Source organism: Zosterops lateralis (assembly GCF_965231275.1).
Source record: "Zosterops lateralis genome assembly, chromosome: 5".
Lineage (NCBI taxonomy): Eukaryota > Metazoa > Chordata > Aves > Passeriformes > Zosteropidae > Zosterops > Zosterops lateralis.
Window position 1 is genome coordinate 68844713 of NC_139766.1, and position 24508 is coordinate 68869220.

The window sequence follows — 24508 nt, forward strand, 5'->3', positions numbered from 1 at the left end:
AGGGCTAATAGATAACTTTTGTGGCTGATAATTGTCAGACTACCAGTATTTGTTTACCACAGTTTCACAGGAATGACTTCCTCAGGATTAGTTAAGGCTACCTGACTATTGTACCTTTTTTTCCTTCTAGAATTTCATCAGCCTATAGGATGGATATCATAAGTGAAAGCCAAGTTGCTATTAACTGTATCTTAAGGTAAGCTGTTGAACATCCAGTGTTATTACTTTTTTTGTTTATTTGAAGCTGTAATGAAGCATTGATGTGCATTATACTCTGAGTAACTTGCAAGTGAGTACAGAACAATGGCAGGTGAATAATTTCTATACCAGTGGTTTCAGTCTGGACCTAGAGACCAAGTTAAATAATTAAAATCCAGGTAATCTTACAAAGATGTGCAATTCTTCCTCTTCATCACTTCTTTTGATCTTTATGCAGCAAATCTGGCCAATATGTCATCATTGCTTCCCACAAAAAACAGAACTGGGAGTTCCGTGAAGAAAGCTGTTAAGTGTTCCCTTAGGATTTAGGCACTGATGATCAGTGCAGCAGCAGCAGGCAGATGTTAACACACCTCAGCTGGCAGGAAGATTCAATTTTTAAAAGACTGTGGCAGATGTACAGTGAGGCCCACAGAGCTGTAGGAGCTAATCACTAATACTGAGGGCCTTGGATCTTCCTGACAGATATCAGCCTGCTGGAGCGGCTCTCTCCAGAGGGTTGATGTTATTTGGAACACATTTCAGTGTCTCTTTTCTTGACAATACCTGGGATTAATTTAGTCTACTGTTGTCTAAAGATCCCTGTGGACAAGGGTCTGTCTTGAAGGAAATGGCTGCAGAGATCCAAATTGAGTGATGAAGAATTGTGGTTGCCAAATTTGTTTACATAGATGGGGTTTTTTAGCTGAGTTTCTCACTGTGTGGCTTCACACTAAAAAAAAGTCATTCCTGGATTGAAGCACTGGGAAACAGTATAAGGAAATAAAAATGGATGTACAGAAGTAGAAAACAACTCTTTTTACTATATCCATAATTTAAAATAGAAAAAAAAAATCATTAAGTGAATTGCATTTTTCAAATCTGACTAAGGAACAAGGCATTTCTTGTTGGATTTGTGAATGTGCAAACAAAAGATTTTCAGTACTGTGCAAACAAAAGATTTTCCCTTAATGCTTGTATAAACCTAGGTTCTGCCACTTTAAATTACCAGTGACAATAATGCAGCATTTTATTTCCGATTTGTTGTGACTATTAAATCTATGAGCTCAGATAATTTTGTTAAAACACAATTAAAATTTAACAACTTGCCTAGTTATCCTCCTAGTCAAATTTGTCCTCATTTGAAAGGGCTCTTTTCTAATTTTGACTTATTAAATTCTGTGAGAAAGATCAAAGGTGCCCTCCTGTTCCTTATTACAGAGGATCAATGGATCAGATAATTCAAGGTTTGAAAAAATATCTCAGTGAGTTCATCTGTGTGCAGTAATTATGATGTTATTAGGCCATTTTACAGTAAGAGTTAAACTCCCAATCCTTTTGTAAACAGCCTCAATACATTCTAAACAAGTACCTCTTTCCTGTGGAACATGGTTCTGTTTTTGTTTCGAATTTGAAAATGTACCATGTCCTTTTCAGTTGCTAAGCTATGTGATTTACTAACTGTTCTTGACGGACTGTATTGGCATCCCATCAGGACTGCATTCTAGCCTTCCTCCCTAAAATACAGGCAGTTCTAAAAAAACAGCACTATTCTTGTGAAAACAGCATTTATAGATTTCTCTTGCAAGTTTATCCTCATCATCATCTTACTGGGAACGTTTAACCTGCCAAAAGCTCTTCTGAGCTCTGACTGCAAACCGTTCCAAAGTCCAAATTTCTCGTGCAAATACTGTATGACCTCAGGTAGGTAGAGAACTCCAGGTTCTCTGAGCACATTATCTGTAACCAGCTTTACAGTTTCCTGAGCCTTTTGGCTGCTGCATATTCAAAGCACTGTTTACTTATTGCCCTTGTCATCTAGTCAGACTGCATAGCTTTGATCCAGGCAGTTTGCTTTCAGTCTTACCTCGGGCTTCACAACCTCATGGTGCTGAGAAGTCTAACCCGGGCACCTTATCCTGAGAACCTGGGGCTTTTTGTTTGTTTGATTAACTCCCATGGCTCGCAAGCGATCCAGCTTTTGTTCAGTCGCTGTTCTGAAGGCTGGTGCATGGCTCTGCATGGCTTGGGCTTTCCTTAGTCAACATATGGACTATAATATATTGTTTGTTTTGAGTCTGATGTCATGGGAAAAAAGTGTGGCTTCGGTCAGTATGGAAACTTGCCCAGATACGTTCGAGTTGTTTCTTCCTTGACTGTAGTATCTGCTTGAAACTTTTCTCTTGCCTTCTAATGGTTATTCCTGCTCATCCACGGGCTGTTTCCAGTCCAAATATAGTGCTGCTTGATAGAAAAAAAATCCAAGAAGCAGTTCTCTTTTTGGCACATGTTTAACAATCCCAGCTAAATCCCTTCTGAAATGCCATGGTCCAGTTTGTCACAGGAGGTCACAGGCTTGCTCAGGCTGTCCCTCCGGACATTTCAGCAACTTCTGTGTCTGCACAGCTACAGAAACGCAGCTGAAATCTGGAATGTTTTTCAAAGCCTTTCTTCCCCTCCCTCCGAAGTGGCTGCAAGGAAGCCGTGACCGAGGGTATCCTTGTGCAACTCCTATTGACCCCCAATGTGGAATGTGCAGCCACTTCAGGATCGGGGTCCCGGGTTTGGGGTTTGTTTTTTGTACTGAGGGAGCCTTTCAGATGATGTTTGGGAATGACTTTAAAAGAACAGCTAAAGTGATTTTATTTGCTTGTCTGCATAACTAAAGGCTGTTAGTCAGGGCAAACTAATGTAACTCCAGTGAAATTAATAGAGCTGAGTTAGAACAACTGGAGAATAAGCCCTTAAATTCTAGGGAAATTATTATTGTGCAGGCTGAGCCTCTAATACTGTCTAATAATGTTAGGAGCCTCTAATACCCAACTAATTCCTAATTAGCTTTTCCTTCCCTGTCAACTCCTCTGTTATGCCTTTTTTGTTGATGTCAGAGTTTTGCTGTAAGAAAACAAGAACTCTGTTCAAGAAAAACTTGCCCTGAGTTGTGCCTACAGACATGTAGTACCTGCCCAGGACAAGAGGCTGAGCAGGCTCAGGACTTGCACACTCCCTTTGAAACACTCTGAAAATCAAAATGTTTTTCTGCTTTGTGAATACCAACTGAGATTTTTCTGTAACTTTTAACATATCTGATTAGGAATGGATTTTCCTGGGGACAAAGATACCATTCTAACTTGAGGGTTGTCTCATTGCTGGATTTCAAGCTCCTCTTATAAATCACTATGGCTCTTCAGAAAACAGATGAAAAATATGAATGTTGGCGAAACCACCCGTCAGTAAGTTTGTTCCAAAAATGGCTGAACTATTTTCTACCAAATTTAAAATACAAAAATAAAAAAAAATTACTAAGTCAAAGAAGAAGAAATTTCAACCTGGATACTTGAAGTTTGGCTTTATAACTTTTCACATGTTATAGAGTTAGGGCTTTCTCCATGCATCTGACTAACCACTCCAATTTCTGTCTGCATTAGAAACGTTATACAATAATATAAGGAACTACATATATGGGGATCTTTGGTTGGTTTTATCTATGGATTTGGAGGATCTTCTGAATACTACTGAAACAGTGTAAAGGGTTCAATATCCCAGCTTTTCTCAGGCAGTACTCATCAGAGAGGGCAAGTGTGTAACTCCACTGAAATAAAGAAATGCTTAAATTACTAAAATAATGCATATACTATTATTTAAGACACTTTGGATTTGTGCTGTGTGGGGAGCTAGGTTATAAAACAAATAGAGAGGCCTTGTAGAGGTCAGTTTGTCCTGGACACCCTTAAACTGCAATGCAGAAGATGGCAAAATGAATCCATCTGCAAATGAACTCGAAATAAACAACTCATTGAATGCAGTTTTCCTTTTATCCACAAGCTAGGACAGTGCTTTTTGTTACCTTGTCTAACCTATTGCATTTCCAGGCTATCTATCAACACAGTTTCAGTTCTCTCCTTGCATAATATTATGAAAGAGAAACCAGGAGCCAGGCAGAGAATGTACAGACCATTGTGACACCTTTGCAGCATTAAATGGCTTTAGCTCAGGGAAAAGTACCTGGTCCTTGGAAAGACCTCTTGGCAGTGACAAGTGTGTACATATTCTGATACTTTATGTCCTGAGATTTCTTCTGAGTTACTGTTCTCTATGAAAACAATGCTTTTAAAATAGTGGAGATGATATCCAGGATATTTTTGCTATTTTTAATTCCCACTGTTGCAGCTCTCTGGGGATGATTAGGTCGGATGACTTCAGTGGTGTGATAGCTATTGATATAAATAGCTTTCCAGAAGATTTCCTTGTGACTTCAGAACAAATTATCCAGCAAGAAAAACATTTCTGAAGGAGTTTAGTTACCTAGACATTTTCTGAAAGCCACACTAGGCACTGAACTGCATGCAGAAGAGACAAAAACCTTTAAAAGCTAATCTTTGACTGCTAAGGGTTTTCATTAAAAAATCAATTATCAAACACCCATTTTCAGGAGTCTTGTTCTCCTCGGTATCTCAAGTATTTCTGAGTATTGTGTTTCCTGAGAAATTTAGAGAAAAGGAAGAAATGCCCACCTAGATGAAAGCAAAAATAAACTGTATTCATCAGTGATCAGAAACAGGGTATAGTTCAATGAGTTGCTAGAGAAATCTGGCCAAGGGACAGGTAATTATCCAAAACTCTTTACTTACTTGAAGCATACCTAAAGGTTTGCTGTTGGCAAAGGTCTTTCCTTTGAGATTTCCAGTGTTTCCTGTCTTCAGCCAGGAAAGGAATAGTGGAAGAAGTGCTTCTCACTTTATTTTGGTACTTCTGATCCCTGAAGAGGGGAGGTAGAGACGGTGTTGAAAACAAACTAAGAAAGTTCTAGTTGCTCTTTCAGATGAGTCCATTTCATTCCATGTTTTGGTTGCAATTTTAAATCACATTTTTGTGGACTAATGATGACAAAGGATCAAAGATTTCAGGTCTAGATGGCCAAAGGTGAACCTGCTCATCATTATTTCCCTTTCTAAGTCTCAGTTCATGCACCCAAGTGTTCCAACTTTGTGTGCCAATGATTGTGTGCGTGTACAAATACAGTTGCATAGCCTCCTTAGCTTACCTGTGAAAAATGGGATTCTTAGACTCATTTGGTAATTGATTGGGAGACCTTGAAGAATCCGCCCCTACAATTTGATTATTTAATCAGAAGAGACTTCTTTAAGTTAGCAGCAGAAAATGCTGAAATCTTTGAGGGGCTCTCACTTTTTACAATTTTCAGTTATTTCATTTAAGACAGAAGCTGCTTCCTGTCCATAACAGGTCTACAGAGAGAATCCTATAAAGATCTGCTTGATTTATTGAAAAGACAGATAGTTTTCTTTGAGGTAACTGCAGCTCCTTCCTTTAGCAGGATGAAGCTAGCTCAATTTTATGCCAATGAAATGCTCACCATGCCATGGCATGTTATTTTTTCCATAGAATCACAGGTGTTCCTCAGCTCAGCAATGCTCCATGCACCTAGAAACTTCCCTCTCTGAATGACAGCCCTGTTTTTCTTGGAGAATATTTGAGAAGTGTTACAGAGCCATCTAAAATTGGAAACCTCCAGAGAAAGAGCAAATCCCTTGGTCAAGGAGATATGAATATATTTGAAATTTAGTAAAACCGCAGGGACTTGCTGAAGTCACCTAATCAGTCAGCAGGGCTTCAGAGTGGGAACAAGGCTGGGACCATGCACTCTCTGGTGCCAAGTGACTACAGTCCTTCCATGTCATGGTAAAATTAATGTGTTGCTTAAGGTAAATGAACTGCAGTGAAACTTTCTGGGAAAAAGAAAAGAAAATTAATGGTTCTTAACTGACTTGTATAATGAAAATGTAGAGGATTAATATGTTTTTACAGTGAAATAGGTGCATTGTCGTGCTGGATTGCACCACAGCCACATTACTGTCGGTGGTGGTGACCAGTGACAAATGCTCTGGAAAGTGTAGGAAATGCAATTCTAGGATCACATGCAACACTCTACCCATAGTGGAGTGTTTCCCTTCATTAGAGATTTTATCATTTGGAATCATAGACTTGCAGCTTTTCAAGGCACTTTTCTTATTTCCAGTTTAATCTGGATGGCATTGCAAGCCTTGATATAAACTCTGGGAGATGCAATCATATTTGGGGGAAAGGGGGAAGCTTCAATTTGTGAGGCATTATACATGCTAAAAGACAATCCTTGGGCAATCTGATTATAATACAAGCAGCTCACAAATGTAAAAGATATCCTGTGTGATATTCCAAAAGGAGCAATTTGATCAAATCTGTTCCTGCATCGACTGCAAACTGAAAAGCTGCTTTATTTCTGGCCTAGTTTTCTAACCAAAAGTTCCTCCCTGATGTTTCTTTGGACCCAGATAAAGAAGCATGTTCCAAAAAAAGAGTTTATCAGTATTAATTTTCAGTTCCACTTATTCCACCAGGACATGTGTAAGTGCAGTGTTGTTTCCTCCATTTTTCAGTCTTCACTTGTCTGCAGCCTTTGGATGAGTTGGAGCATTTGCTGTCCATACGAAACAAGGGGCTGAGGCTATTTCAGAATTTGGGTTCAGAAGCTCTGCATTTCCACCCCTCTGTAACATGTATTAATTTGGGTATCTTTACCAAGGAAGAAGGTTCTCATTGGAATATACAATAAACAAGCATGGTTCTCCCTTTCTCTTTTGTCATAAAGTCCTGTACTTACTCTACCCACAGCTATTTTGACTGTCGCTTAAAATATTTCCTCATTGAAGCCACTGATTAATGCCAATGATTATTATACATTGGGTTCTGTTTAATGGGTTTCTACTTAGATTTCCATGAGATGACTAAGCTCTTAAGCAGATCCGCTGCCAGGACTTGTTAAACAAAATCACTTTTGCCCATCAGACCAGGTATTGGATGAGGGGATAGTACACTTACTATTCACCTGAGTCCCTCAGGTGCTGCTGGGAGCTAAATCTCTCCAGCAGATCCAGAAAACCATGGGAAGAGACTTGGCCAGTGGATTATGTTCCCAGTCAAATATCATGCTTTGGCATATTTGACTAGGATTTCTCCACTGGAAGTAAAGGAGGTATTATTCAAAAGACATCCTGTCTGCAAATACCAGGGAGGAATTTTGTTGCTCCCTCTGGTATTTTTTTGAGCAAGCTGATGAGCTGAGACACTACCAGGTGGATTCTTTGCTGCAGAAAACTGGTCCTGAGGAAGCTGCCACCAGGCAGAGTGGGGTGTTCCTGCCTCCTTTCCCTGTGCCGCTGCTGCTCCCTGGTGTGTGGGAGAGGTCATGGTAGAAATCCTGAATTCATGAGCCACGTTAGATCCCATTTTGCTCATGTTTGCTCCACGTGGACTGTGATAATGACAGGGAAAATTAATATTAATTTTCTCTCATCTCTATCCTTGAAACTGAGATAATTTTTTGGTCCTCTCTGTGAAATTTCATACAGACTTAGAGACTTGTTCTGTGAAACCATCTTGTTTACTAAAAAAAATAATCTTACTTTGCAAAGATCAAATCAGAAGTTAACTAATCTCTGCTGCCCCGCTTGATCTGAATTTACTGCTTCCAAAAGATAAACTCTTCTACTTAGTGCTATGTTCTGCAGCAGGAGGGCAATGGATTTGTTCAAATGAAGTTAATTTTCAATGCTAAAAGCTAACCCGAAGTAAATATAGTAGAAGAAAGAATTTTAAAAAAACAATTTTTGCTCTAGCTCCAAAGAAATTTCTCTCACTTCCATGTCCTGCCTTGTGACACAGGTTTTGATCAGAGATAACTGTCAAATAAAATAAAACAATAATTAAAAAAGAAACAGCACATAATTCAATCTTTAGGGAAAATAAAAAGCTCTGGAAAGATGTTTGAATTGCACCAGCCACCTTTGCTGATGCATTCGGGGTGCTGCTAGGCTTGAATTGCAGACGGCCCCGGCTTGAAAGGCAATCGAGTTACAGCCTCATCCACCAACAGATGGTGAGCAGGACAGGGCAGGGCAGGGCTCGCTTTTCAGGGCTCTGTCCTCTGCACCGCCACAGGAGGCAGGTCATGCTGAGGGACCAGGGCAGGCTCTGGGCACTTGGGTGTAACCCTGTGTGGGTGCTGGCACTTGGAGAGAAAGCCCAACAGGGAGCTGATGGAGGGGCCATGTGCTGCTCTTGGAGGGCCTGGGAAGGTTGCTGCAAAAATGACCCCAAGGGTAAACTGTCTTTTGCTTCATGTGCCCCTCAAGAAAGCCTTAGTCCCATCAATTTGGATGACAGCGAATAACAGATGTCACCACAGCACTGGTAACATACCTGTACTGAGGTGTCTTCTCCTTGCTTCCAGTAAGCAATTTTCTTGTAAATCAACATGCAAATTAATTTGTGACAAAGTCCCTTGGAGCGTCTTTTCTATGAGCCCTTTCTGTTGTGGGGGGTGGGTTTGACTTTCAGGCTTTTTGAGGAGGCCTTACTAAAGATGTCATCACTAAGATACCACAAACAAGGCAACTGCTTCTGTGCTTTGATACTTCTATTGGTTCCTGACACACCTCAGATCTGAGGTTTCTCATCATCAGTTTACATCAGAAGCTGTCAGGTAATTTAGTCTACTAAGAAAATGTGCAAAGGAACATCTGAAAGCTCTTGGGCTTTTGTGACAGACTAAAACAGGAGCACAGCAACAGTAGAGGCTTTGTTGTGCCACTCTTTGGGGATAGATGAAGAGATGAGGGGAGGAGGGAGTTGCATTTACTGAGGTTTCCACAGAGCATGTGAAAACCTGATCACCCTGTGGAGAAATGTGTGCCCTGGGCATGTCTGCTGGTAGCTCTCCACACTGCTGGGATCAAAAGGTGTGGGCAGGGGAGGATTAGTGGCCTGCTGTCCAGTTGCCTTTGAGACTATATTTACCTTCAAGCACTCTGTGGACGTGAGGACATTAATCATCCTTGGCACTTCCATTTCCTTGGAATAACTAGAAAAAGAGTTTCTCTAAAATAATGCTCATTATAGACCCGATTTTCCCTCTTCTCTTGTTTAATAGAGAATAGCTATGGCCTGTGGCCTTGCCTAAGAAACCAGCTGAATTCAGATGTGGGGGTTTTTTCAGGGCTTCCTCTCCTCCTCATGCTGCAGACTTCCCTTGCTCAGAGGAGCTGGCACATCATTGCATTTTTGCAAAAGTAATGGGTTCCTTCTGATGGCATAAATCAGAAAGTCATAATAAAACACAACAACCCCAGCAGCTGACATGTTTTAGAAGCAGCTGAAGATGAAAAGCCTTTCAAACTTGTTGTTCTCCTCAAACAGCTTGTGTTCAATCTGTTCCATACAAACACAGTAGGAATTAACCTTTCCATGTGTTACTATAGGACAAACACCACTGTGGATGTGGATAGTTTGCACTATGGAATGTTCCACTTGTACATATTTGAAATATTAACCTATAGACCCCAATGGAAACAGTAAATTACTTTTGCACTGCATTCTTTTCTACAGGTTGACACCTTTTCAAGCTCATTTGTGAATGATTTTTGTATTTTATTAGGTATTTTTTTCCTCCTTTCCTTCTAAGGGTATATTAGTTCATAATACCTAAATCACAGAGTTTATAGAAGCTCTTCAAATAGTTAGAAAAGGGTTGGAAAAGAAATTATCCAGCATTCAAATGTGTGCAAGTGCTTTAGGCTCTAGTGAGACAATGGATCAGCAACAGCTATTTATGAAAAGTTTTACTGTATCTTTTAATGTCAAGCTTACAAACAGTGGCCTTGGAACATTATGATAAAACCTCAAATTATCTGCTGCCTTACTTTGATTCCCGTGGTGGTATCTTTCAAGAGTTCTCTTGGCTGAAAAAGGAAAAAAAGGCTTTGATATGTGACTAAATGCCTTAAGGCACAGAAGCAGGGAGCTTCTGTCCTTGCATAAATGAGGAATGACAGCAGCAGGAGGAGAAAACTTCAGGATGAGTTGCAGGAAATCTCTAGATGCATCCTTATTTTCATTATTGGTTAATGAAGCAGTGGGACTGGGATTAAAGGTGAGTCCCTGTTCAAGCTAATTCTAGAAGTGAGTAACTGTGGTGTTGTCATGAACCACATAAAATGCTTTTGTTTAGGTGCTTCAGTGGAAGTTCTTGGGTATGAGGCTCTTTCTGAAAACATGGCTCTAAGTCACTGCAGGTTCTGAAGAAAGGTTGACTCAGTTGGGTGGACACAGACATCACTCACTCAGGTAAGAACCTGCCACTGCATATCTGGGAGCAATCTGCACATGGGTCACTTCATAAAAATGTCTCTTACAGAGTAAATGCAATAACAAGTTGGTAGTTTTTGGCACAAGGCAGAGACCTGTGATAACCTCTGTGGCCTCTCTGGAAATTACAAAACAGGTAGAGAGTAAATGCTTTATCTTTTATGCTCAAGAACAACCTCAGCATTCACTTCCTTTATCTTAACATTCCGAATATATAAATATGATAGAAAACAACTCGAGTTACACTCTTGATAAATTGCCCCTGTGACCTTCACCATGCTCTGGGGAGTGTCAGCCTCATGTGATATCAGCTAAGGCTTTGTCTCATGATTTGTTGTTTGTGCAGCTGCCCAGTGCTCACCACTCTTGTTCACTCTGAAATTTGACAATAGAAGCACTGTGGGAATTTCATAACGAGTCTTGGTTTGTTTGTTGATCTTGATCTTAACATCCCTAATCTAAACGATTTTTAATATGCTGCTATTTAGCAGGTACCATGCAAAAGGTGAGGACACCCCAATGTAATGATTGCTATGGCTAACCCATTCCTAAATGCCATGTAAAAACCTGAATGACCAAGTTAAATTTCCACATATAAGCGCAGTGTGCAAGGATTAATTATTATTTTTGTTAGGAAACCAGAGTAAACTGACATTCACTTTCATAGATGCCCTTTTAATAATTTCAGTGCACCAGTAACCTAATGCTTGCAAGAAAAGACTGCCTCAGCAGTACCTCTGTAATTAAGATTTCACCTCCCTGAGTCAGGCTCCTTTCATGGAGTATGCTGTCATGGTGCTGGACATGGCCTTGTGATACCTGATATTGTTGTTTCAACGCAATAGGCAACTTCATATTCAGCTGGAGCGGTGCAAATGATAATATTATGGCCTGACAATGTTATTGTTTTAGTGGATGGTTTGTACCTCTAACAAGGAAAGTTTTATGAAATTTGTATTGGCTTGATTTACAGAAAGCAAACTCATTCAGTGGTTCACTTTGACATAACTTTCCTGGGTTTTTATTACTGCTTGGTGCATAGGAACAGGATGGTTTAAGATTCTTTTCTTTATTTTTCTTGCTTTTGTCTTTAAAATGCTCCAAAGGATCTCTGTGTACAATGTGGTTTTAAACAGAAAAATATTTTAATTTTGAACAGGCATTTTGTTTTAGTAAGTATCCCTTTCAGGATTCTTGTGTCTTTATTGGTATGAATGGCACACCTTCAAAGGATAAAGATAAATACTTCATTCTTAGCATTGAAAACAACCTACTGTCAGCAGAAAAGCTTTTTGAACTGCCTGGAGCCTTGATCTGAGAAATTATTAATTTCTGACATCTCTTAGGCTCTTGCTTTTCAGCTTCCTTCCCAGCCAAAGCAAATGATCCCGTCCTGTTCTGAGCGGGGCTTTGGGCAGGGGTGCCCTGGCAGTGGGTGCAGTCAGTGCCAGGCCCAGCCTGGTGCAGTCCCCTGGGGCACCCTGAACTGCAGCCTGCTCTGCTGGGCTCACTGCCTCCCAGCTGGGCTTCCCTGCCCATTCCTGAGATCTGCTTCGGGGCCTGACTTCCCATTTATCAGCTTAGGCACTCCAGTCTGGACATTTTCACCTGGGCTTTTTCAGTGGTGGGAGTGCACCCAAGAAAGAAACAACAGCCTTTTGTTCTGAACAATCTTTTTCTGAGAGTGAGATCTAGGGAGAAATTTGACCTGTGGAGATGCCGCATATTTCATTAAAATGCTTTTTATGTTGCTGTTTTTTTAAAACTTTCCCATTTTACTCAGCTTAGGCCAGGAGGTCAAAATCAATCTCTGATCTATCTGCCTATCACACTTTCCCCTGAGAAAGAAGATTTTGCCAGAAATATTGTGTGGGGCAGAGAAGAGACTTAAGCTTGGGGCAGCCATGCAGTGCCAACAGGGACACTGCAGGAAGAAAGCAATGGATCTGGGCGAGTGACTGCTGTGCCCCTGTGGAGAAGGGACTCTTCCCAGTGCTTCTCTGATTCTAAGGCAAAGCCCAGACTCTCTTTTCCACTTGGGTCATCTCACTGCAAGTCCAACAAGGGCATCCTGAGTCCAGCACAACTGGCAGTGAAACCACTTTCTGCAAAGACTTCAGGAATGGGCTTGTGCTCTCAAGTTCTCCAGTATCCCAAAAACACAGCTCATCTCTTAGGGGTGCTGGTTTGTGCTTTTTGTGCTGTGCCACTTCCCAGCTGAAGCACTAGGAATGGTGTGGAGGTAACACTAAGAGGTGTTTGTGTGGTGTCAGCTGGCCATGGAGAGGAAGAGAAGAAGCAAGCCTGGCATTTGATCTTCCTGCTGGTTTCTTCCTTCTTTTCCATTGTCTCCATTCCTCTACATGAGGGCAAGGAGGAACTGCCCAGCACTGCATGAGCTCAGCTTGGCTGTAAAGCATAAACAAAAGCTGCATGGATAGGTGTTTGGAAATAGGCTACAAAACTTATGTTTACATATTGGGTAAGCTTTTAAACATTTTCCTTCTGTCCAGCTCAAATTCCAACTCCTTGAGCAGGATCCACAAAAGACCATTCTTGAAATCAAGTTCCTACATGAGATTTGACATCAAGAAGACATAATGAGAGTTGGTCCAAATTAATGGACTTGAAATCTGTTTTCCTCTGGGAAATGTTTAATATTATTCCTTATGTTCAAATGACTTGACAGATCACAGAAGTGAGTAACTCTTTCTCTAAAGTTATGTTTACTACTTCTGGGGAAATAGCAAAGACAAAATGTTCACTGTGTTTATCCTTAGAATCCCTACAGGACTCCAAAGACTTCCAGAGATGAGGGGATAAGAAAAACAGCTGTGGCAGTTTAAAGTTCAGGCTCCTCAATAAGAAAAATCAGGAGTCTTCAGTTCACTACTTTGCAGATTCTTAATCCTTAGCAATATTTTTTTTAAATATTTCGAAATAATTTCCATCATAATGTAGCAGCTTTCCATTTGGAGAGCTTACATATCTGAAATATATATATATATATATTTATTTTATTTTACTTGAACTAAAACAGTGATAAAAATAAGTAGGTTCATATTGCTGGTTTTAACAATTAATGCCCTAACAGACCTTTTGAATAACGATTTTTACAAAGCTAAATTACTTCTATAGGTGAAACATAAGTGAAAAAATAATTAGTATGAAATATATTTTTGTACCTCCACTGAACCTCCATTTCCATATTTTTGGTGCTGGCTGGAACCCCAATACCAAGTATTCCTTTCCTGTGTGGAATGTTTTCAGCAGCTGAGAAGAAAACACGTTCAGGTCTCACTGCATTTCCTGCAAAGTCGGTTCTTTCTCTCATAGCCCAGCTTTTCTCTGAATCTGAAATAATTTTCAGTTTCATTGCCAAGAATTAAATTAACCCTTGTGAAATAGAGCTTGAAACATGTTTCAGGTTTCTTTTTTGCCTTGAATAAAGAAATTGGAGCTTGTGAAGTATCCTGAAATCATGCCTCAGCCAAATTATTTTTCAATTAACAATTTCATAAATGGCATCTTTCTTTGCATTTTTCTTTATTGAGGGAGTGTAAGGTAGTTTATTTGTAGGCAAATACATTGTAGAGACAAAGAATTTTTGATTACTTACTGGGCATTCTGTATGTATCATATCTGAGCAGTAACCTGAAGAAAAGGTTAGTTAAAACAGCCATGGTCTTTCACAACAAAATATTTAATTGGAAGGATATAGCACAGAGTTCTTGGTCATATCCAAACTAAGAGAATAATAAAAAATATCTTCAGCTAGAAAACAGATGTTTCAACACAACTCTGTGTCACAGAAATGTTTGGAAGAGTTTGTTTTAATTCCTTGTGGAAACAAAAGCAGATTTTGAAGCCTTGAGTGCAATCACAAGATGGATTTGTCCTTGGCTGGCTCTGCACTCCAGCCAGGCATTGATTGCTGCTGCCCCCAGCTCAGCTTGCCCTGCCTGCCCTCTTGGACTGGGCTTGTACTGGGAACCAGTGCTCCCCACAGCCTGGGCAGGAGAGACAAGCCTGTGCTTCCAGGAGATGTTGGGGAGCTGCTCTCCTGTCCTCTCTAAATCTGAGTTTTCCAGGCTCTGAAAGAAGGATGGAAGGGGAAGGGGAAAGGGAAGAGAAAGAGAAAGGGGGAAAGGGGGAAAGGGAAAGGGGGAAAGGGAAAGGGGGAGAGGGAAAGGGGGAGAGGGAAAGGGGGAGGGAGAGGTAGAGGGAAAGGGAAAGGGAAAGGGAAAGGGAAAGGGAAAGGGAAAGGGAAAGGGAAAGGGAAAGGGAAAGGGAAAGGGAAAGGGAAAGGGAAAGGGAAAGGGAAAGGGAAAGGGAAAGGGAAAGGGAAAGGGAAAGGGAAAGGGAAAGGGAAAGGGAAAGGGAAAGGGAAAGGGAAAGGGAAAGGGAAAGGAAAGGAAAGGAAAGGAAAGGAAAGGAAAGGAAAGGAAAGGAAAGGAAAGGAAAGGAAAGGAAAGGAAAGGAAAGGAAAGGAAAGGAAAGGAAAGGAAAGGAAAGGAAAGGAAAGGAAAGGAAAGGAAAGGAAAGGAAAGGGACTGAAGAATGGAGAGATGAATCTTATGAAAAACAGGAAAGGCAGAGTATATTGGGAGCAGCAGTGCAAATCAGCAGTTGTGCTATCTGTGAAAGGGTAGACTGCTTGCATAGTGGAAATAACCTGTAAAACACAGGTGCAAATGGCTTTGTGTCCCCTTCTGGCTGAGACCCTGCCCCAGCCCTGACACATTCTCCCTCATGAAGCTCTTTGTATGGAGACCCTGACAGGTGTAGGCAGCAAAACCTATCACAAGGCTTGGGTGGGTGAAAATGACCTCAGGCAGGCCTTTGAGTTTACCAGATAAAGACTTGCTCCTCCAAGCAGCCTTGCAGGGCCCCAGACATGGTCACTTCTAAAGCCTTTGATCCACTCCACTTCCACAGTCTTTGATCTTTTTCTCCTTTCCTATTCCTTTTCCTTTTCTCCTATTTACTCTCTTTTAATTTGTCTACCTACTCTAACCCCCTTTTCTTGTTTTTACTTCCATGTTTCCACACCCCTTCTCCTCCTGTGCTTTCCATATGCTTTCTTTCCTGCTCCATTTTTTCCCCCTACATTCTTCCCTCAAGCCATGACAGCTTTTAGTTACAATGAGAAATGACATATTGTGAAGGTGCTCTATTTTCCAACCTCTTCCCATACTCACTCCAAGCTGGGAGCAAAATGTTCCTGGTGTGCTGCCAGCTGAACCCCTCACAGAGCTACAAAGTTGGCTCCCTCCCATGCTTGCACTCCAGGGATGCAGTCCCACAGCACGCGCTTTTTTTCCTACATGGCTGGCCCTCTCTTCCTTTCCTGCACAGGACCCAGCAACTATAAATCAAACTATTTACACAAACTGTCCTCAAAGCCCAGAGGTAGAAATTCTGTTTATCAAAACACACCTCTTTGTGGAGAAAATGACACAAACCTTTCTTGTACCAAAACATGTGTCTTATATTTATCATGGAAGTTGGGTGTGTATGAGACAGCAGCATCATTGCTGTGTTCACTCTTCTGGATGGGTTGGGATGAGGTTTCCCTGTATTTGCATTTTCTTTCAACTTGAGGATTATATGGGGATCTAATATCATCTCCCCATGTTAACCAGGCAAAGCCAGACTGTCTTCCTTACAACATATTAAGAAAATACTTTGTTCCACTGCAACTTTTGGCCTCTTTTTGGTTAGCAGCTGCTCACATCTTTTAGGATCGTAGGCTTGCTACTTGACATTTATTTGCAAGGAAAAGCAGATACCATCTATTACCTCAACCATCATAAAAATTACTTAAGCCTTTTAGTGTAATTCTTCAATTAATTCATTTGAAAAATATTTTTTTTTCTCTCTTAAGTGCATTCTGAAATTGGGGAACTACTCCTGCTTCCAGCACTAGTCTGCAAACAGAACAAAAAAAGCATAATATTCTTGGCAGGGGGAAGGTAGGATAGAAACAGGAAATAAAACACGATACAAACTCTTTGCTCATATGAATGCTAATTTATAGCTTTAAATCATAAGATACTGGCCCAGTTTCTGTTCTTAAAATTAGATTCCCTTTAATATAAAGAGGCAGAGAGATGAAATGTTTTGTGGTGTTTGTCAGTGCAGGGGAAGGCACAAAGCTTGAGGAGAAGTATTAAATAACATGTCCCATAAACACTTCTGTGTTTATAGTACTTTATTGGTATGTCTTCCTCCTTTTGCTGAGATTGCAGGCCTGGAGATCTATTCCTTATATAGTGGGTAAGCAGTGCTTTACCTCTGCTGCACAGTCAGGGCTTAGGCTCTCCCAGTGTCCAGTTCTTGGCTGTGAGCTCAGAGAAGAGAATTCTGTACCCAGAAGAGTCGAGTCCCACATCCTCACTGAACTTGCTGTCACAAAAGCAGCTTTGTCTCTTGTGTTCAGATACTTTGGGAAGAGTTTAACCATTTATCTCGGAGTAAAAGGACATACCAACACTAAACACTTCACCTCTGGCTTTTTAAAAATTACTGTTTCTTCAAGTGTGTTGTTTCTAGGTATATGGTAAGATAAAAGAACACACAAGCCAGTGGGAAGGAGCATTGATCTTCTTTTCAAGGCCAGGCTGTGAACAGCCCTGATATGTCTGGGCAGGACCTGGAAGAAGATTCCTTTCCCATGAGGAATATGCCCTAACAAGACCATCTTTTCAGCTCACATGGGACCATAAAGCTGAGCTGGCAGAGGCACCTGGCAGTGCTGCCCACAGATAAATAGTCCATCACTCCCTGTCACAGCATCAGAGCAAGATACATGTCTTCATTGTCAATGTGCCAGTTACAAGTCCTTGTTTCAGCACAAACCCCGCAAAAGTGGTGTTGTGGCTTAAAAACTGCACTGCAGACAGTGGTGCCTGAGGCAAAGGAACAGTCCCCGATTCTTCTCCAGTCACTCCACAGCTGTATTTGCAGAAATATCTTGCACAGATGCAGCAAAATCCTCTAGGACTCCTCCGTCCAGATCCTTCATGGAGTGATGGCTATGTCCTAGATATAGCTAGCTACTCTTTCCTTAGGGATTTATTATTTTGGTTCCTAGAGCTGTTGGCACCTGTGGGCCTTCCTGGCCTGGCTGCATGCTCTGTGCTGCCTGTGGCCACATCTGAATTGTGGGCATATGGCACTCCCTGTTAGTCCTTTCAATTATTCCTTCCCAAGCTTCTGGCTGCCACCTCCCAGCCATGTGCTGGCTACTTGCAGCTCCTAAGGAATTCTGTGTAGTTTTAATTGTCCATTTTCTCTCAGGAAATTCAGAACCACAGGACACAAATATAGAAAGCAGGAGGATTTTAATTTGCTCACGTTTCCAATGTGCCTGTAATTAATTTGCTCTCAAACAGAGACAACAGTCCACAAGAGTATGCTCAGACTCGAAATTTGGTTGCTGGGAGGAGATGAAGAAAGAAGCTGATCTGGGGCTTACTCTTATGGCCTTTAACTCCTGTGTGAAAAGCACAGGAGGTGAAGCAGGTCTCCCTGCACCAGCCCCAAGGCATTTAGATTCTATCATAGTGGATGAATGATCATGGGCATCTTGTCTGTCAGGCATAGTCTTCCCAACTTTTGCCATGGGTGACAGGAATGTCAGCCCCATCCTGCCCTACCAAGAAGCACAGCTTCAAGCTGGAACATTGACTTTGAGGCCCTGATCATAAAACATAAAAAACCCTTGGGTAACTGGAAGCTGTTTCACTTCTGTTGTGTAAGCTCCATGGTCCAAAGACCCTGCAGAAATGTCAGTTATTGTTTGGTATTATTCTTGGGAGGATGTGTGGGCAAAATCCTCTCAAACAGAAAGTTCTTTCATAACTATCTTCAGAGCAACTCTAATCACATTACATTTTCTGTCTCTTCAAAGATCCCAGATGCCTCTCAGTTCATGTTTAATGTCTGGATGTATTTGTTATGTTGATGGTAATTTACCTGCAGAGCATAATTATGAGAAATTCCTACAGCTGGTGACGAAGTACACAGAACTGGTCACCACAGGAAGTTTTTCCTCAATTGCAGGTGGTCATCAATTCCTTCTCTTGTTCTGCCCCCACAAGAATTGAGGGTCGTTTTCATCTGCATCAGTGTAAAAGTGTTTCAAAATCTCAAGTAACAGTCTTGCTGTGCTGCTGTGCAGGCAAAGTGCAGACAAGAAAGCAATATTAAGCCATAATCCAGTTTTAATGAGATAGGGGAAAAAATAATAGAGAAGCAACTATGAGACTTGGTACAACAAATAGTTACCTACTGTGTGCAATAAATTTGTTCACTACAGGCTGGGGTTTCACTGCCCACCTGTGGAGATGGGATCTTTGTGTCCAACTGGCATGTTGATCATGGAACCACCTGTGTTGCATACACTTCATTTAACACAAACCACAGCACCTATTGCCTTGTAAATCCTCTCCCAAGAAACTGCTTAACTCAGATTTCAGTGAAATCACGCGACTAAGTTTCTCAAAAGTAGCATGTTTAAAATAACCAAAATGAAAAAAGGAAAGATCACAACGAGTTACATCTATCCCAATAAGTAATAGCTTTTTAAGAGTGAATAATTTCCTAGGCAAGTAATAATTTTTTTTTTTTTTGTCAGTCCTAATGAAAATGCTACTAATAAGTAAGTGTAACTTAAAAGGTTCATTTTTATAGAATTAGCATGGGCCTTCTGTTATGTTGGAAAGAACACAAGTTCAGCTGAAATTAAGTTTTGGGCTAAAGGGCACATTTCTATTTTAGCTGTGCTTTAATTGCTCCCTATTAAATTACTGTTATATAAACTAAGATTTAGCATAGTTCTATTTTTTATCCCGTTTTACAGTCAGCATAATAAAGATCCAGCACTTGATGACAGAAAGTAAGGAAACACACACTGCCAGAACATGTGGCCAAAGCTGCTCCTTCAGCTTAAAATGCACTTCTGGAAGGAAGGGGAGCTCTAGAGGAGTGGTGGAATTTCTGATTCAGTCTCTCTCTGATTCAGTGCAGTGTGAAATCTCTACAAAGTGCTCCAATACCACAAATACAAAAACATAAGAAGCTCCTTATTTTTTAGGTACAAAATTGTGCTGGCTTGCAATAGACTGATATTCTCATGCTTCGTGAATACACCTTCTGCTACAGATGCCATGTTTAATTTTTGCCCAACACCAGCATTAGAACTGCAGGCGTAAAATGAATTGCTAACAAAATAAAACTGTTACATTTGCACCACTGGCAATTATTTTTCTTAATATATTCTGGGCATGTATCTTCCAAAGGGTATGCTAAAGCAAGGAAAGAGATTTAGGAGATGGATGATAAATTTTAGAAACCAAATAGTCATCTAAAACTTATTAAAATGGGTTAAGCTCAGGGGAAGTGTAACTTAAGCACTAGATAGGTTTTAATAGAATTTGGAAGGAATGAAAGAGAATATTTCACACCTCATGAGCAGCAGCCAAAGAACCTATCAAGCATACAAACTACAAACCACATATTTCTGTTCAAAACTGAGTTCAAAAAAGAACAGGAAGAATGTCTCCTGTTGTATGTATTTATGTGAAACACTCTCAGTGGCCACTTAGGGAATAATGTGAAGAACTGGCACATAGCGCAGTTTCCCAAAGGACTGTGAGGTGTGACAGGGGTTATTAATGCCACTGCTGCAGTCAGGGTGTTATCTGTTTGGAGAAGTCTGTTAAAGATGCACGTTGTGTAATAATCTATAATAATACCTGTGTCATTAGAAGAGGGGCTGTAAGAAAGCGCTGAGGAATTACGATTGAGCTGCAGAGACTATGCCTAAGGTGAAAACAGACAAGTATCTCACAGGTAGAAGTAGAGTGAAACGGAGAGACAAGTTAATAACAGCAACAAGTGAGGGTGAAGCGTGGCTGTCTGTGTTGCATGCTTGCTGTAACCCATCTGGGCTCTTCTCAGGAACAGTCTGTGATCACAGACCATATGTGCAGCAGCATCTCAGCTCAGCGAGCTGCTTGTTTGAACTACTCATTTCCTTACAGTCACTGGGGTTCATTGGAGCCAAAGTGGTATTAATTTTAATTAGGGTGAATGAAGGAAAAAATATTTCTATTTGTTCCACTAAATCCCCCAAATTTCCCTTTTAGCTCCATATGGAAAACCTTACATTCATTTTCCAGTCAATTTCTGTTAGTAGACAGAGAAAGCATTGGAAGTGGCCCGTGTGTGCTGGTAGAAGTGTCCACACCTCAAAGGTGGATGTGATTATTCAGAAAGCAACTTGTGGATGTGGTGTCTTGTAAACTGAAGAAGAGAATCAGCAACAGAAAACCACATGCCCAAGGGAACACTTTCACAATGCAAATTCAGAAAAGCAAACCTTTAAAGTAATGTCAGGAATTAATGTGCTATTCATCATCTCAAGTATTTTTATTAAAACCATCTGGTGGGTGATCTATAGTAATAATAATAAAACACTACTAAATCCAGGTGTCTTCAGATCATTACAGACAGATAACAGGATTGAATTCCAGCAGTGCCTTCCAGGTTTTGAAGTATCCATGACCAAGTGACCTCTTTGAATTAAATCCTTATCTGGATCAAAATGCAACCCTGGGGCTGCAGCACTTCCCAGCCCATACGGGTCTGTGCTGCAGTGTAGTCTGCAGTTCTTAGGCCTCCCTAGGATGTGGCAGGAATGTTTCCTGGCGTTTTCCTGCCCAGCACATCCACTTTTTCCACATAGAAGTCAGGGTACAAAGGGAAGGAGAGGAGGGTTCCAGGGCTTGCCCTACCAGGAGCTGGAAACAGCTGTGGTAAATCCCTGGAGCTGAGTCCCAGCCTCGGAATGGGCACCTCTTCCTGCCCCACGTTCCTCCTGATACCAGAGGCAGGATCCCATTGCAGCAGTGCATTTTGTCAATCCATTATATGCACCTTGTTATCTGTATGCTGAATCCTGCAGATAACTGTTTTCATTCAGGCTTATCTCCCAGAAAGGGAGCCAGTCTGGAACTGAAGAGAACGCAAGATGGAGAAGCCATCACTTCCCATTCTTTCTTCCTATTAAAGCATTTTGAAATAGAGATTTCAAGATTTAGGAATGTAGTGGGTTTGGAGGCATTCATTTCCATCTCCTGTCTAAAAGGCTGTGAGGAATGGTTTTTCTTTGACAGGGAGATACTGAAACCTGAGTTAAATCAAATAAATTAAGTACTATGAAAATATGCAAAGCCTTTCTACATTGGCTATATGGGGAATTGGGAATTTAGGAAGACTGTGAAAACACCTGAAATGAAAGCAGCAGGATATACACAAAGTAGGTCAAGTTCTTCCCGCTGGTGCAGATTTGAGCCTTCTCTTCTTTGATAAAACATACCTGACTAATCAGCTCTTCCTCGTCACATAGCACCAACTCTTACATTAGGCAGTGCCTTGACAAAATTGGTTTAAAGAAAACAACAGGATGTGTTTGTCAGCTTGTTTCAGCTACAACTGCAGTGTGTCATTGCCAAGGTGGGAGATACTGTTTTGATAATTAACATTTTGATAATTATTTGATAATTTTGGTAATTAACATTTGTTTGAAGCACACCTGCACCCAAGTGATTTCTTTCACTATAGGGTTTGTGGACTGACAGGAAGAAGCTTATTCTTACTATTAAAAAATAGGGAAAAAAAGATGATGAATCTTTAACTTTTTCTATACAATATATCAAAATTAATTTACAGTATAATTAATATGTGTATAGAAAATTTGAACTAGCAAGACAGGCTTGTTATCCTGCTGACTGGTTTGGAAACAGGACCTGTTTTTTCTTTAGGAGCTCTTCCTAAGGAAATCTCTTGTGTCAGAAACTCTCTCAGATGTGAGAACACGGTGTCTGATATAGAAAGGCCTTGATCCTGCCAGGGGTTATGGAAAACTCTCAGGGAAGAATCGAGTCTTGCTGAGCACAGCACAAGAGTAGCAGCAAAGCTGAATTGTGGTTTATTGAATATCTGTGGTTTATTCCTGTTGAGGCATTCCCCTCATCTCATACCCCTTTTTTCCAGGTGATGCCATCTGGTTGATTACTGTTACAACTGGACAAGGATGCTCCAAGCTGCTGGAACCAAGCACCTGGGCTTTGCTTGCTGCAGGTGCTCTCCACAGCCACGGTCCAGGCAGTGCTAACTGGAGCTACACAGCTCCTTGATTCCCTTCTCACTTATTCCACTTCTCCTCAGGTTTTTGGCAAATTTGCCTCATCCTTCTAGGTTTTAGACAGTGCTGATAATAATAGATCACTGCAGGAACAGGATTCATTTATCCAAAGCTCTTTAAAGACTGGAAAGGATGGACTTTAAAGGCAGGAAAGTGGGACACAGCGCAGGTGAACAGGGGAGAAGGGCGTGCATTCAGATTAAATGAGCCCAAAAAGAAACTGGTTTCTGCCTTTTCTGATGTTGAGCTCAAATAGCAAGGACAAATATAAAATAAGATACATCTCAGTTGAATGGGAAGTTTAGAGCTGAGCTAGCAGAAAGGCCAGATCCACTGGGGAGTGGGGGGAGCTGGGTGGGGATGAATGGCTGGACAGTGGAACACCTCTGGTGACGAAGAGGTCGGGGTCGCCAGTACAAGTTCATGTGCCAAAAAAACCACATTTCCTCTGGACCTGCCTTCTGCTACCTTCATCTGAGGCTCCTTTCTTCTTGTGCTGTAAGAAAGAGGGGACAATTATCCCAGCATTTATCATTTTACCGACTAATTTATCTTCCTTCCCTCAGACACCTTTCTCCCAGCTGGCAGGCCCAGTCTATGTAACTGCTCCACAGATGGAAACTATTCCCTGCGTTTGATCTTCTTTCTCTGAACCTTTTCCAAGTCTGTCCTGGGGGAAGGTGGGTGGAGGTATGGGATGGACAGATGGAAGAAAGATGACTGACCAAAGCTGGAGCATCCAAAATGTGGGTGTAAGAGGCTACACTGTGGAATCAGTATCTGCTGTGTTCTTCACCCCTTCTCTAATAATTTTCAACTACTCTTCTGTTGTCCTAAGCATTAAGCTGATATTTTCATCTATCTCTAATAATTCCAAAACCCTACTCCTAAGCTTATTATTTCACCTTGAGCCCATCCTTTCATGTAAAAATGTGTGAATCATTGCTGCACTTTTATTTACTGATTTTTATCTGCCTTAGCACTAAGCCTTATAACAACTTCTGCTGTGCCATGAGGAGAATCCTGCAACTACCTCCTCCCTTCCTTTGTTCCTGCTGTGTGAAGGGACACAGCCCTTTTCTTGGGAGAAAGCTACGGGTGACCACTTACATCCCTCTGTGTTTCCCTGCCTGGTATTTCCTGGCCAAATCCCAATGCTCTGTAGCTTTATCTTGACTGGGCAGTTGTTACTAATAATTGCAGGCAAAATCAAATACTCCAATCAGAACTTTCTCTGCATAAATTAACAGAGAAAAAAGTGAGAGAACCTTTACAGCCCTATTGCACTGTCACGGCACTCAGGGCCACAGCTTCTTTCAGGGCTCAACCTTGCTGCAAACCAATGAAACTACTCTGCTCTGATTTTATATTAATTACTGCAGGTCACTTCTCACTTGTGATGTTTTAATCCTTTTCTGATTCCTTTTTCTGCTGCCTGTTGTTTCCCTAGTCTCCCAAGCTGAACTTGCAAAACGATTTTACGTAGTTGTGTCAGTAACCAGAGCCATAAAATAAAATTAATCAAATGCTTTATTTTTTAGAAAAAGAGTAAAAGTTATCATCCACCACCCACCACCACTGTATCAGAATCACTGAAGTTTAGGGTCATAGAGCATTATCTGTCTATACAAAGCATCCCCTATTAAGTTGTCTACACTGACATGATCAACTTCCTAATTAGGTTATTCCATTCCATCTCTTTTTATGGCTCCCCAGTCTGTAGTATTTTTATGAATAGTTTATGCTGGGGTGTACTTATTAATATGCTTCCACCACCTAAATGGCATAATTATCTCGAAGGTTCAATTAAAAAGTGATCTTGTGGAGGTAGGATTCCCAATTACTGAGTCTGGGAAAGACTCCTATTCTGTTCTCACTGTCTTTCATCTCAGACAT

At 41.0% G+C, this 24508-nt stretch overlaps 1 protein-coding gene and 1 long non-coding RNA gene across 3 annotated transcripts in view; one reads left to right on the forward strand and one right to left on the reverse strand.

Moving 5' to 3' along the window:
- The window catches only part of PDE5A (phosphodiesterase 5A), a gene marked incomplete at its 5' end in the record, with an annotated part of 106797 nt that extends 104152 nt beyond the window's left edge, over positions 1-2645 (reverse strand). For both annotated transcript variants that reach the window (XM_083861683.1, XM_083861682.1), the window contains one exon: positions 2066-2645. The remainder of the gene's footprint in view (positions 1-2065) is intronic.
- LOC310909650 lies at positions 34-22573 on the forward strand. The gene is made up of 3 exons (XR_014590131.1): positions 34-196; positions 10262-10377; positions 22462-22573. It is a non-coding gene; the product is annotated as an uncharacterized lncRNA (long non-coding RNA).
- The last annotated feature ends 1935 nt before the right edge of the window (positions 22574-24508 follow it).